This window comes from Nannobrachium achirus (genome assembly GCF_963921795.1).
Source record: "Nannobrachium achirus genome assembly, chromosome: 11".
In the NCBI taxonomy this organism is placed as follows: Eukaryota; Metazoa; Chordata; class Actinopteri; order Myctophiformes; family Myctophidae; genus Nannobrachium; species Nannobrachium achirus.
The window spans coordinates 58,059,453-58,071,938 of NC_137820.1; positions in this window are offsets into that span (position 1 = coordinate 58,059,453).

Sequence of the window (12,486 nt, forward strand, 5' to 3'; positions counted from 1 at the left end):
GCGTGTGCGTGTGTGTGCGTGTGTGTCTGGCGTATTCCTATTTGTTAAAATAATCGGAATCACTTGCATCGCTCGCACATGAGAAAAATACCAAATATACTGTCGTGACCTGTGACAGCCATGTCACAGAAAATCTTCATAGCCATAATTTGTATGAGACAGAGAAACTGCAATGCTCGGCTAAAGGAATAGGACCTACAGTACAAACAGCAGTGCTTAAAATGTAAAAAAAAAAAAATATTGACCTTGCAACCAAGATCCAATAAATAACTAAATATTTCTGTGTTACAGTAGTTGGGTGTGTCTGTGGTGGCCCTTACGGGACAGGATTCCACCCAATGTAGGTATCAAAGCAATACATTACTTTCATAGAACAGTTATGGTACAGTCTTGTGTAATGGTTTACAGTAAAGCAGTATTATAAAAAAAGTTGTCTTTTCTCTTGTGACCAGAGAACAGCCCCCCATACTATACAGTATTTTATTACCCATGCTGGTACAATATAGTGTGTGATTTCATTCGTTTGGTTTAGTTTGAAATCCACTGGTGCCTTCTTACCTGTGCTGTCGACACATAGTAAAACTGAGAGTCTAAAAATGGACCCCAATGGACCCTTATAAGAGTCTATAAATAAAGCTGTATGGGACCTGTAAACGGACCTGTTACAGTCCGCTTGTTAATTGAATTTTGAGTGTGTAGAAATTTGACCCATAAGGGATTTTGTGCGCTCTCAGAGTTATGAACACTGATGGTTTTTACAGTGTACAGTCAGTTCCTCTCCTACCCCAGCACAGGACTCGCACAGAGCTGGTTTGAGACAAATATATGACATACTAACATGTCTTTGTGCTTTGCAGCAAAGCTCTGCTTCATATGTTATCTGCATCAGGTTTGTGTTACCTAGCGCAAACAGTGGTGGCAGTTTTTTTCCAAATAGTATTTGTATTGTAAATCTATGGAATGAAAACATAATAAATCAGTGTGGATTTATTTAAGCATAATTTGACTTTATTTCTTCCTGATGCGAGATTTAAAAGTTCACTTCTATTTGGTTCTATTTACTGATACCTTTTTAAAGAATATAGGGTGTAGCTGTCTCATTGACGTCAGCCCGTCTGTTGAAAACTGTCAATCAGTTTACCAAAACATCCAGCAAAGCTATTTCAGATTGATAAGACATTTTATGACTTTTTATTTACTGCTTATTGTATTTGTACAAAGAGCAAAGATAAAAAATGATTGTATTAATCTACTGTCTAGTTTGGCATGATCCACATTCAACATTTCTAGAAGTGACATTGTGTAGCCTAAGTTAAAAATGTTTGTTGTCTAAACTAGATTCATGATGAAATGAAAATATCACATAATGTGTGCAGTGACCTTGGAATTTAAAGGTCCACTCATCTTGCGCTGTGTATGTTTATTTGAAACAGAAACTTTGTTAGAGATGTTATCGAGCAGTGTGTCACAGTATAGTGAGGTAACATAGAACTGTCTATCTGCTATTCAAAATTCTGTTATTGATGAATTCTTCAAATGACTGTGAGACTTAGGGCTACTTAGACAGGGCCTTTTCACTAACCAATGTAACATGGACATAAGACACACGCAATAGCGCTACTGTGCTAGTCGGTACAAGTAAGTTCCTTCATATTTCTCAATACATAATGAGAAATTATGAAAAAGTACATCAATGCCAAGTGCTTGTTGAAACTTCACGTGTCTCTGCTAATCTGCTAACAGATACTGGTGTCATATCTTCACACACTATTCATACTTCATTCTACTAAGCTTAATACTCCTCGAAAGCCCATAGTACCCTTCACACACATACATTGACTTGCTCTTTTACACACACACTGTAGTAGAACATTGTCTTGGAAACTGAGCATGTCCTCAGTGGTGACATCATCCTTTTGTTTTACTTTCTGAGGTCATTCTCTGTGGTGGATAGCATCTCGGGGAAAACTGTCCGTATAGGAATGGTATGCCTGATTCAATTAGGGCCGTAACGTGTGTCAGATGGCAACCGCGTGTGTTTTCTTAAGGGGGACTTCCTGTCTGTTGTCATTAAAATGTCCAGGGATGGCTTCAGGGGCTTTATCTGTCTGCATCGATTCGTCGCGTTGGTTATTTGATCAATAAGCATGCTTTTCACAGGCACACTGTTGTGGTTATACGCATCGCATCAAGGTGTCAATCACATGGGTCCCTAGCCTGTTCTGCACATGTCACAACAGGCCAAAATTCAGCAAAAATAAGCAGAAATTCAGAAAACGTTCTGTGAAAATACGAAGAAAAAATATCTCCATTGTATATTTTTTCTATTTGATACAAAGTATATAGTGATTGAGTGGTTAATGGGGGATGACTAGTTAATGATGGCATTAATGTGTAGGCCTATATATGTTTACTTGGCCTGTGATTGTCACCATCTCATCAACTTATTGTTACACCAACTCCTCGTTCCAAAGCTTATTTGATGTGAGTGGTTGGATTTTCAGGTGTCACAGACTGTTTGTTGATGTTATAAATTCACAGGGATCAGTTTAAGAGTCTGTCCAAATCGTGTAGCCATTTAGTTTATCCGACGGCTGAGCCTGATCTACTACTATCTATGTAAGAAATTAAACTAAATTAGGAAATGATCACAAGCGTGCGCAGCTGACCATCTGGCTGCACGTAGACACGCAAATATTGAGGTTAACTCACACAGACATAAACACAGACACAGTCACACAAAGACATATTCATACACATAGATACACAGTGCATGGATCAAAACCTTTCCCCACTCTCTCTCTCTCTTTCTCTCGATGTTTATGGGCCATTCCATAATCCCAGAGTAAACAATGAGAGAAGCCCCGTGTCTGAGAAACTAAATATGGCTTTTCTGAATGTTTTGGTACACTGATTGACAGTTTTCAACAGAGGGGCTGACGTAAATGAGACAGCTATATGGCTTTGGTGCAACAATATGAGATTGATACTATATGGGTTGTCAGTGATGGATGACATTGGGAACATGGCCGAATGTCTCTCACAGAGGCACTAGTTTATTGCTCCACACAGGTACAGTATATTCCACACATGAATAACCACTGGCCAGTTGTGCTGAATGCTTATGTCCAACACGTAATTAAATATTCACGCACGCTGTCAAATCTGCAGTGTTCATTTTACCTCGATCTTTGCACTTACATGCTTTAGATTTTACAGTGTGTCACACTGACATAATGTGCAAGCATCAACACTGATGTGTCCTAGTGCAGTGGTTCTCAAACCCCAATTTATTTTGGGGTGGTCCCCAGATGATTAACTTAATGTGCAACATTGTTTTCTCGCTCAACGGTAAACAAACCAACATAAAGTTTAATTGTATATATGTACTATTTATAAAGTGACAATTTAAGGACTTTTAAATACCTCTAAAATGACAAATTAAACGTTGGTCAAATTGTCAAAGATTAGAGGCAGAAATTGTGAAAATAACTATTTTCACAATAGAACCATGTTATACAAAATGTAGCCTAATGCCTCAACTTAATGCTTGTTAGGGTGGAGGGGGGGGGGGGGGTTCCCAGTTAAAATGTGATTATTTGGGGGTCGCAGCCTTAAAAGGTTGAGAACCACTGTCCTAGTGTCATTGCAACAAAAGACGAAGCACACCTAATCAGCTGTGCAGGTCCTTTAGGGATGTTTATACTGTACTGAGTTGTCTTGTGTCCCCCAGGGCTCTGTTCTTGGTCTGCTCATTTTCCCTAACCCATAAGAGGGAAGCCAGGGTTCATGTGGTTAACAACATCATGCCAAACCCATTTTCTACACAGTAAAATCCTCACTGTTAATTTAAAGGAGCTATAGTCAACTTTTTCTTGAAAAACGGATGCTAAAATAAAAATAATGTTTAGAAAATATTTTATAAAAAAATAAGCTTCATATATGTGTTTCAATTAAAAAATGACCACAAAAAGCGTAAAATAATGATAAAATAATGATTTTGGCCCTTTGTTTACATTTACAGGGCCCGTACTTTGTTTACATCCTAGTCTGTAGACTAGGATGTACACCTACAATGAAAAAGTTGACTATAGCTCCTTTAACATGAGAGTGTACAATAACTGTAAAGTACTGTACCTAAGTACAATTTTGAGGTATTTCTGACTATTTCCAATTTCCAATGCTTTTACTTCTATTCCACCACATCTCGGATCCAAATATTGTTCTTTTACTTCACTACTATTTGAAAACTTTAGTTACTTGCAGATATAAATTATAATATTATAAAACATACTGTAACTTTAGCCCTATTTTATACCCTTGGCTATTTGAAAATAGCAGATCTACATAAGCTCACTTTTTTCAAGCTATTTGGCAGGTGATTGGGTGGGACCGTCAGTCTGGGCAAGCTAACTCCAGCCACTCATATTGACGAGTCTGCATGACATATAGTTGCTGCGCCGGCAGGAAAGTAAACACTAAACGCAAGCCTATTCTTTCAAACACATTTCACGTCGCGGCCCCCCGATGGGAATAGAGGCGGGGCGCGGGGGACCGCGGCGTGAAGTGCATTTGAAAAAAGGAGGCTTGCAGCAGCTCGTGGTAGCGGCAAAGATGAATAGTGAAAGAACTACAGTGCAACAAGCGCTTTCCAATCACGTCACACCCGGTCTTGCTCAGATCCCGCCTGTTAGCTGCCGCTGATTGGTTCGAACCGGGCGGAGTAGCACCAATCTCTGAGCGGTTCCAGATGGAGGCTGTATGAGGAACTCAGTACGCCACCATCTGGCGGAGTCAGGTTATAGTTTATTTGTGCACACTATTTTATAATTTATACACTATTGGGTCTAAAACATGATTTGGCTCCCTGCACAATCTTTTTATTCTTCCATTCATGTATCCCTCCTTCCTCATTATTTTACTTTCTCTCATATTCATCTCACTGGTTATAACTCTGTGTGTGTGTGTGTGTGTGTGTGTGTGTGTGTGTGTGTGTGTGTGTGTGTGTGTGTGTGTGTGTGTGTGTGTGCGTGCGTGCGTGCGTGCGTGCGTGCCTGCGTGCCTGCGTGCATGTGAGAGAGAGGGAGAGTCAGACAGAGAAAGGCAGAGAGTTGAAGAGAGAGATAAGAATGATAGGAAGGTGTGCGTGTGTGTGTGTGTGCGCGCACACACAAGCACGTGCATGTCTATTCAGCATTTATTATTGCGACCGTAGGTCGCACTTACTATCAAAACCTGCACAAACTGTGAGTGAGTCCGTCAGTCAGTCAGTCAGTCAGTCAGTCAGTCAGTCAGTCTGTCCGTCTGTCTGTCACACCTCACACGTCACACTATTGCCCTGCTCATATCTCCGCAACCGTTGCCCCGATCCATGCCAATTTTTGCACACACGCTCCTTGGCTGCCAAACTACAACCTCCAAGGACCCCTGGATGACCCCCAGATGTAAAAAAAAATCACACTTGTGTGAACTGAGCGGTGGTGTGTGTGTGTGTGTGTGTGTGTGTGTGTGTGTGTGTGTGTGTGTGTGTGTGTGTGTGTGTGTGTGTGTGTGTGTGTGTGTGTGTGCCCCCTGTGTGTGTGTGTGTGTGTGTGTGTGTGTGTGTGTGTGTGTGTGTGTGTGCCCCCTGTGTGTGTTTGTGTGTGAGTGTGCCTGGCCTATGCCTGGCCTATCCTGAACAACAGCGCCCCTGTGTGGTCAGAAAAGGTTACTGCAGGCTACATACCCGGAGACAGACAGACAGACAGACAGACAAACAGACAAACAGACAGACAGACAGACAGACCCACACACACGGCCACGTATAGGAGCGTTGTGACCACCGCTCAAAAACCAAATGTGCAAAAATGACCAAATGACCACTCCAACATGGCTGCTCACGGGGAATTCCCGGGGACCACCGACTCCTGGTGCTCCAGAACGGATGCCAAAGTGGTGGCGCCCCCAGTGGAGGACCCCCTCCACTGCAGCTCACATAAAATGCCGTAACTCGGGCTAGGAGCGTCCGGGAGAGCCGGGGCCGCTACCTATTTGTCCGCCAAGGCAACGCGGACACCCCACCCCTCATTTCTCACATGGCCCTCTTCTAGCGCCACCATGAGGCCGATTCTTGCAAAACACATTTTTGGACACTGCTCCTACAGATTTTGCCCTAAAATCACGCACATCGGTACACAGTATGTCTACACATTGCCCACACAACTAGGAACCAATGGCAGTTACAGCCCTCTTTGTGTGTGCATGTGACCTACGGTCGCTTATCTCCCGATTAGGGAGTCTTACTGGTGTACAAATGTGTGTATACTGTATTTGTGTACATGTTTGTGTTTAGTATGCATGCTGGTGTATGCATGTATGCATATATGCACGCACACACACACACACACACACACACACACACACACACACACACACACACACACACACACACACACACACGCACACGTGCTTGTATCTGTGTGCATTGGAGCTCCTGCAGAGCCAATCCATCAACAGTTCCAATGGGTTTGACCCTCCAAGGTCAACCATCACTCCCTCCCTGCACTGTCTCACATGGGGGAGGAGAGGACTGTGAGTGTGTGTGACGTGTGTGTGTGTGTGTGTGTGTGTGTGTGTGTGTGTGCGTGCGTGTGTGTGTGTGTGTGTGTCTGTATGTGTGTGCGCGCGCGCACACGGGTGTGTGTGTGTGCGCGCGCTTGCACGCGTGTGCGTGCGTGCGTGTGAGTGAGTGCATGTGTGAGTCACAGACAGGGTTAGATAAAAGAATGTATGAATTTGCCTGGTAGGCTGGTACACGTGTTTGTTGAGAGAGAGTGCATGCGTGTTGTGTTGGTATAATTTGGGTGTGTAAACATGTTAACATAATTCTGTTTTGTGTGTACACACGCTCTGTACACACACACACGCACGCACGCACGCACGCACGCACGCACGCACGTTGCACACACACACACACACACACACACACACACACACACACACACACACACACACACACACACACACACACACACACACGACACACACACACACACACACACACACACACACACACACACACACACACACACACACACACAGCTGTTGACAGATAGACATAGAGCTAGATCAAACGCAGGCAGCGGCTGTGGGCTGATGAATGGACTTGGCGGTCATGTATGTTCCATAGTGATCTTCTGCCCTTTGTTGTTATTCTAATCGTTCAACAGCGATGTTCCAGCCTTTCTCCTGCTGGAGCAGACCCCGGCTCATCATTTGTCTTGTTCTGAGTTGAGTTTTTCAGTTATTGGGTTATTTTTCACAAGAAGACCTATCGTTGGGCTCAGTTAATATCCCCAGAACAGTTTGCTGATGCAGAATCTTTTCTTGGACAACATTTTCATGTGCTTTCTGGAGTAATTAGGCTATCAATAAATGTTTTAAAAGATATGTCAAGTTAGGGCTGCGGGTGGTATGACTTAAAATCAAAATCACGATTATTTTACTTTTGGCAATGTACCGATCATTACAACGTTTTTTTAACAGGTTTTTGTTTAATGCTATAACTCAAACTCTTTAACAGCAATGTGAAGTCAGTCCTACTTTATGGTGCTGAGACATGGAGGACCACAGTAAACACCACAAACAAAATCCAGTCATTCATCAATACCTGTCTGCGACGAATCCTCCAGATCCGTTGGCCTAATACCATCAGCAACAAAGATCTGTGGCAACACACCAACCAAAAGCCAGCAGACGAAGAGATCCTCCAACGGCGTTGGAGATGGATAGGCCATACTCTCCGTAAACCAGCCTCAAGCATCACAAGACAGTCCCTCAGGTGGAACCCCCAAGGGAAAAGAAAGAGAGGTTGGCCACGAAACACCTGGCGCCGAGACTTGGAGGCAGATGCCGAGAAAATGGGCCACACTTGGGGACAGCTTGAGATGTTGGCTCAGGACCGAGATGCTTGGAGAACTCTTGTTGGCGGCCTAAACCCCAGAAGGGGAAATAGGCGTAAGTAAAGTAAGTATAACTCAATTAAATCCTTCAGCACCTTTACCACTGCTGCGATTAAGCTTCGCTGATGTGTTGGAATGCCTGATTTAGTCTATCATTAATTGTGTCTGACTTCTCAAGCCTGCTTTACTGAATGCAATGGCCTGTGTAGAGCATTATTTGGTTTGTTGAATGTTTTTGGGTGTGGAGTGATCTGCATGTGTCATATAGGCTTAACTGAATGAATGATCTGTTTAGGGAGGTGCTCACTTGATAACTTTAACAGCTTAACACCGCACCTTCCTTTTTCCACAACTAGTCAAGCCAGGTTTTTTTTGTTATTTTATTTTTCGGCAGGGAATTTTACATCAGACATTGTGTGGGCCTATTGGTATACATAAGTACAGCAATACCATACAAAATAAGACAAACATAATTATTGTCTTTCTTCAAATCTTCAAGTGTCTGCATGTTACCTAACCCAGCTTGTAATCTAGCAAAGCATTACAACAGCTAGAATGACATCAGGCAATATAGCTTTTGCAATTTCGGGTTCCCTATCTGAAGCTTACCCACCACCCCTCAGTGGCATCAGTCATGTAATATTGATCGTTTCATATAATAACACAAATGCATGTAGATGTGCTCACAACGAAGTGCAACTCTCATGTGTAGGCTATCATATCCAGTCCATTCTCACCCCCTCTGCTTCACCCGTCCGCTGCGGGGAATCAAACCCTGGTCTCTGGATTTGCGTCACCATGCTCTACCAACTGAGCCAACCAGACGACTGGGAAATTCCCTTTTATTTGTGATTTTATCTTTGACAAAACGTGGATGATAACGTAGTCCCTTCTTTGTGCTGTATTCGGACGCGGAAGCAGTCCCCTGGTCAAAATTTACTATTCTGTCCATAACGGCACATAATTCGGTAACGCGGCTGAGTCAGCTCATGCGCCATTCACACCGTTCGCCGCGGCGACTCGGTCGCTACCGCTCCCTCGGCGGCGTCTCACGGGGTTCATCGGCGCCTGAGACGGCACTGCTCTGTCGTTTATAGTGGTGTGAGCGGTAGCAACGGGTGGTTGGTAAACCAGTGAACTCTTCAAAGCGGTATCGAATCCCACTTCGGGAACTGCTTTTTTTTTTCTTTCTTCTTAGACCACCCAATGCGTCCAACCCGTGAAACAGTAGGCAATCCCAAAGCGTCTATCGTCCGACGCAGTACAGTACTTGACAAAGTGTCGGTTGTATGACGCTTTAGGGGTGAGAATGTGTTGCCATATCCCATATCATTGGTAGGAGGAGTTCCAGTTTATCCACTAGTAGTAGGATGGAAATCGGAATCGGCCAATATCAAAAATCGGCAGGTATGATATCAAACCGGCCGAATCGGTGACCGGCAGGTCACTGACATTAAAACCGTTTTTATGCCAATTGTGTCTATGGCACTGCACAGCATGATGCTCTGGTCCTGTGACTAAAGTAAACACCAGTAAGACTCCCTAATCGGGAGATAAGCGACCGTAGGTCACTTATCTCCACAAATAGAGCAAAAATGTGTTTTTCCAAAATCTTCCTGATCCATGTTGATGACATGAGTGTAGACATACTGTGTAGTGATGTTCGTGATTTTAGGGCAAAATCTGAATCGGCCTCATGGTGGCGCTAGAGGGCCATGTGAGAAATGAGGGGTGGGGTCTCCGCGCCGCCAAGGCGGACGAATAGGTACCGGCCCCGGCTCTCCCGGTCGCTCCTAGCCCGAGTTACGGCATTTTATGTGAGCTGCAGTGGCAGGGGGTCCTCCACTGGGGGCGCCACCACTTTTGCATCCGTTCTGGAGCACCAGGAGTGGGTGGTCCCCGGGAATGCCCCGTGAGCAGCCCCGTTGGGGTGGTCATTTGGTAATTTTTGCACATGTGCTCATTTTTTACACTTGGGGGTCCCCGAGGGAGCTGGGGGTCCCTGGAGCTCCGGGGGTCCTTGGAGGTTGTAGTTTGGCAGGTAAGGAGTGTGTGTGCAAAATCTGGCATGGATCGGGGCAACGGTTGCGGAGATATGAGCAGGGCAAAAGTGTGACGTGTGACGTGTGTGACGGACGGACGGACGGACGGACGGACGGACACCTCGAGCAGCTTTCTGTAGTAAGTGCGACCTACGGTCGCAATTAGCAAGTAGCAGCCAGTCTACTTAGTGGCAGCCTACAGAATACAGATGGTGCTGATTACCTTTGCAATGTAAGGATATATTCCATAATCCTGTGTCAATGTTGTCTCCAAAAAGAAGGGGGAAAAAAAGCATGTGTCACCTGCTTTCCTCCTGCCTAGTCCAGACGGTCATATTAGACTGGATATTGGCTGCGATTTTGGATATCATTGTGATTGATTTGGCATTAGTGTTCTTCTAGCTTATTGGTACTCAAATTGAAGTATGTCTTGTAGGCCTACTTGGCCTGAAAAAAGGGTATTGGAGCAACCCTATTTTCTAGTTAAAGGAATCGGTATCGGAAAAATCGGTTTTGGCAGGTCAGACCTTCAGAAAACAGGGGGATCGGTATCGGCCAAGAATTTTGCAATCGGTCCATCCCTAAGTAGTAATATTGTTTATATTAATAAGATCTTGAACAAATTAGAAAAAAACAGCAACAATCTAGTACGGGGGTTCCAAGCACAAAATATTTTCAGATGGGGGGGGGGGGGTCTGCGTCAAGGACCCCTAAATTGTTATAATTTAGGGGTCCTTGACGTGGAAACGTTTGAGAACTAGTCATCCGAGTTATACTCTCTGCCTCTCTTAGGTCTATTTTATACAGACACAGTCCAACTGCTGTCAAAGTCCCCCTATCATCGACAACTAATGGGGTCTGAGGATTTGGCGCTTGAGGCCAAAGAAAAATCACTTCTCAAGAGGTCCCCTGTGCTCCGTGCTGGGAGGGAGTAGCTCCAGCGCTGCAGGCCTGAGGCGGCTGACATCAGGCTGTTAAAGCCCCAAGGCGGGACGCCGCGCAAATCCAATTAGGAAGAGCTGGAGTTAAGAGTTAGACTGGGCCAGAGCCGGAGCTTTCTGCTGCTGCCCTGTCACTCACTGCAAGCTGGAACAGGTGTCCTCTTACCACGGGTGTCAGGATGGACTATGAGAGGGTGTGTGCGTGTGTGCGCGCGCGCGCGTTTGTTTGTGCATTCGTGTGTGCGTGAGTGCAAGTGGGAGCTAGAGAGATATTACAGATTGTGAGGAAATGCGTGTGTAGCCTGTATGCTGGGTGTGTATGTTTCTGAGACAAGTATGTGCGTAAATATCTCTGTGTGCATGAAATAGTGGGGATGTGCGTGCGTGCGTGCGTGCGTGCGTGCGTGCGTGCGTGCGTGCGTGCGTGTGTGTGTAGTGTTTTCGAGCATGCTCGTGCGTGCATGTTTGCATGCATGGACCAACTTCAGTAGATGGGAAGTCATGGGTAAATGTAGCCAAATCTACCGTGACCGAAGGAAAATCTGTCCCACTGTGACATCATATCCCCAGTGACCCAAGGCCTTGTGTCATCATCAGATGCTGCCACTCAGCTAGAGAGTCCTGCAGTCGCAGCAAGCCACAACTGTTATTACAGACTGTCATTCATTCTCTGCAAGTTCACACTATCAAGCACTCTTAAAAATACCTACCGATAAACTTAGTGAGTTCTTCTAAAAGCAATAAACAACATGCATGTGCAACATGCATGTACTGTAGGCATGCAAGCATACGTTCACACTGTGTGCATGTGTGCACATAGAACTCCACAAGGTGTTGAATGGACAATATGTTCTTATCCAATGTTACTTCATTTGCATCATTGTGCGTTTTGCCGTTGTCGTATAGCCTAGGTGAGAGAACAAGTATGGAAAGGAAATTAGGTCATAATTTGCTTTGCCCTGGGTTTTGAATGCAATATGGTGTCTACTGCAGTGACTTTTTGAGATGCAGTCTGTTCCACTTCTTACAATCACACAGGAAGATTTTGATTCTGAAATACAGTAAGCAGTGCAAATGGGAAAAAAGAAAAGAAAAGAAAATGCCTAGTGTATGTCTGCTGATCCTTGAAATGGGATTTCAAGCCATTTTACTCTCTACTTTACTGGAATTGAATGAATTATAGCCTAAACCATTTGTTGGGGGGACTCCCAGGGGTCCATGGGGAGATACCAGGGGACCCCCAAGCTAAATCAGTTAACTCTAGACTGCCACAAAAAATGAGCGTTTTTCACGTACCTTTGAAAAATCGCTGAATATTCTGCGTCGCTCAGATCCGGGAGCATTCAAATGACGCCCACGGATCGGAAAATATTCATTGTCCGACCGCGGCTGTCCATTTGAAAGATACAGGCTTCCGAGTCCAGCCCCTGAGAGGCAGCCGCTTTGTCGTCCGAGACGAGGACGACATGAGTGAACGGCTGTTACTGGAGCCCCTCTCCACATACACAATCATTACCAGGTTTTTCTTTTCTTGTTTTCTTTTCCTAAAAAATGGGAAAGGCT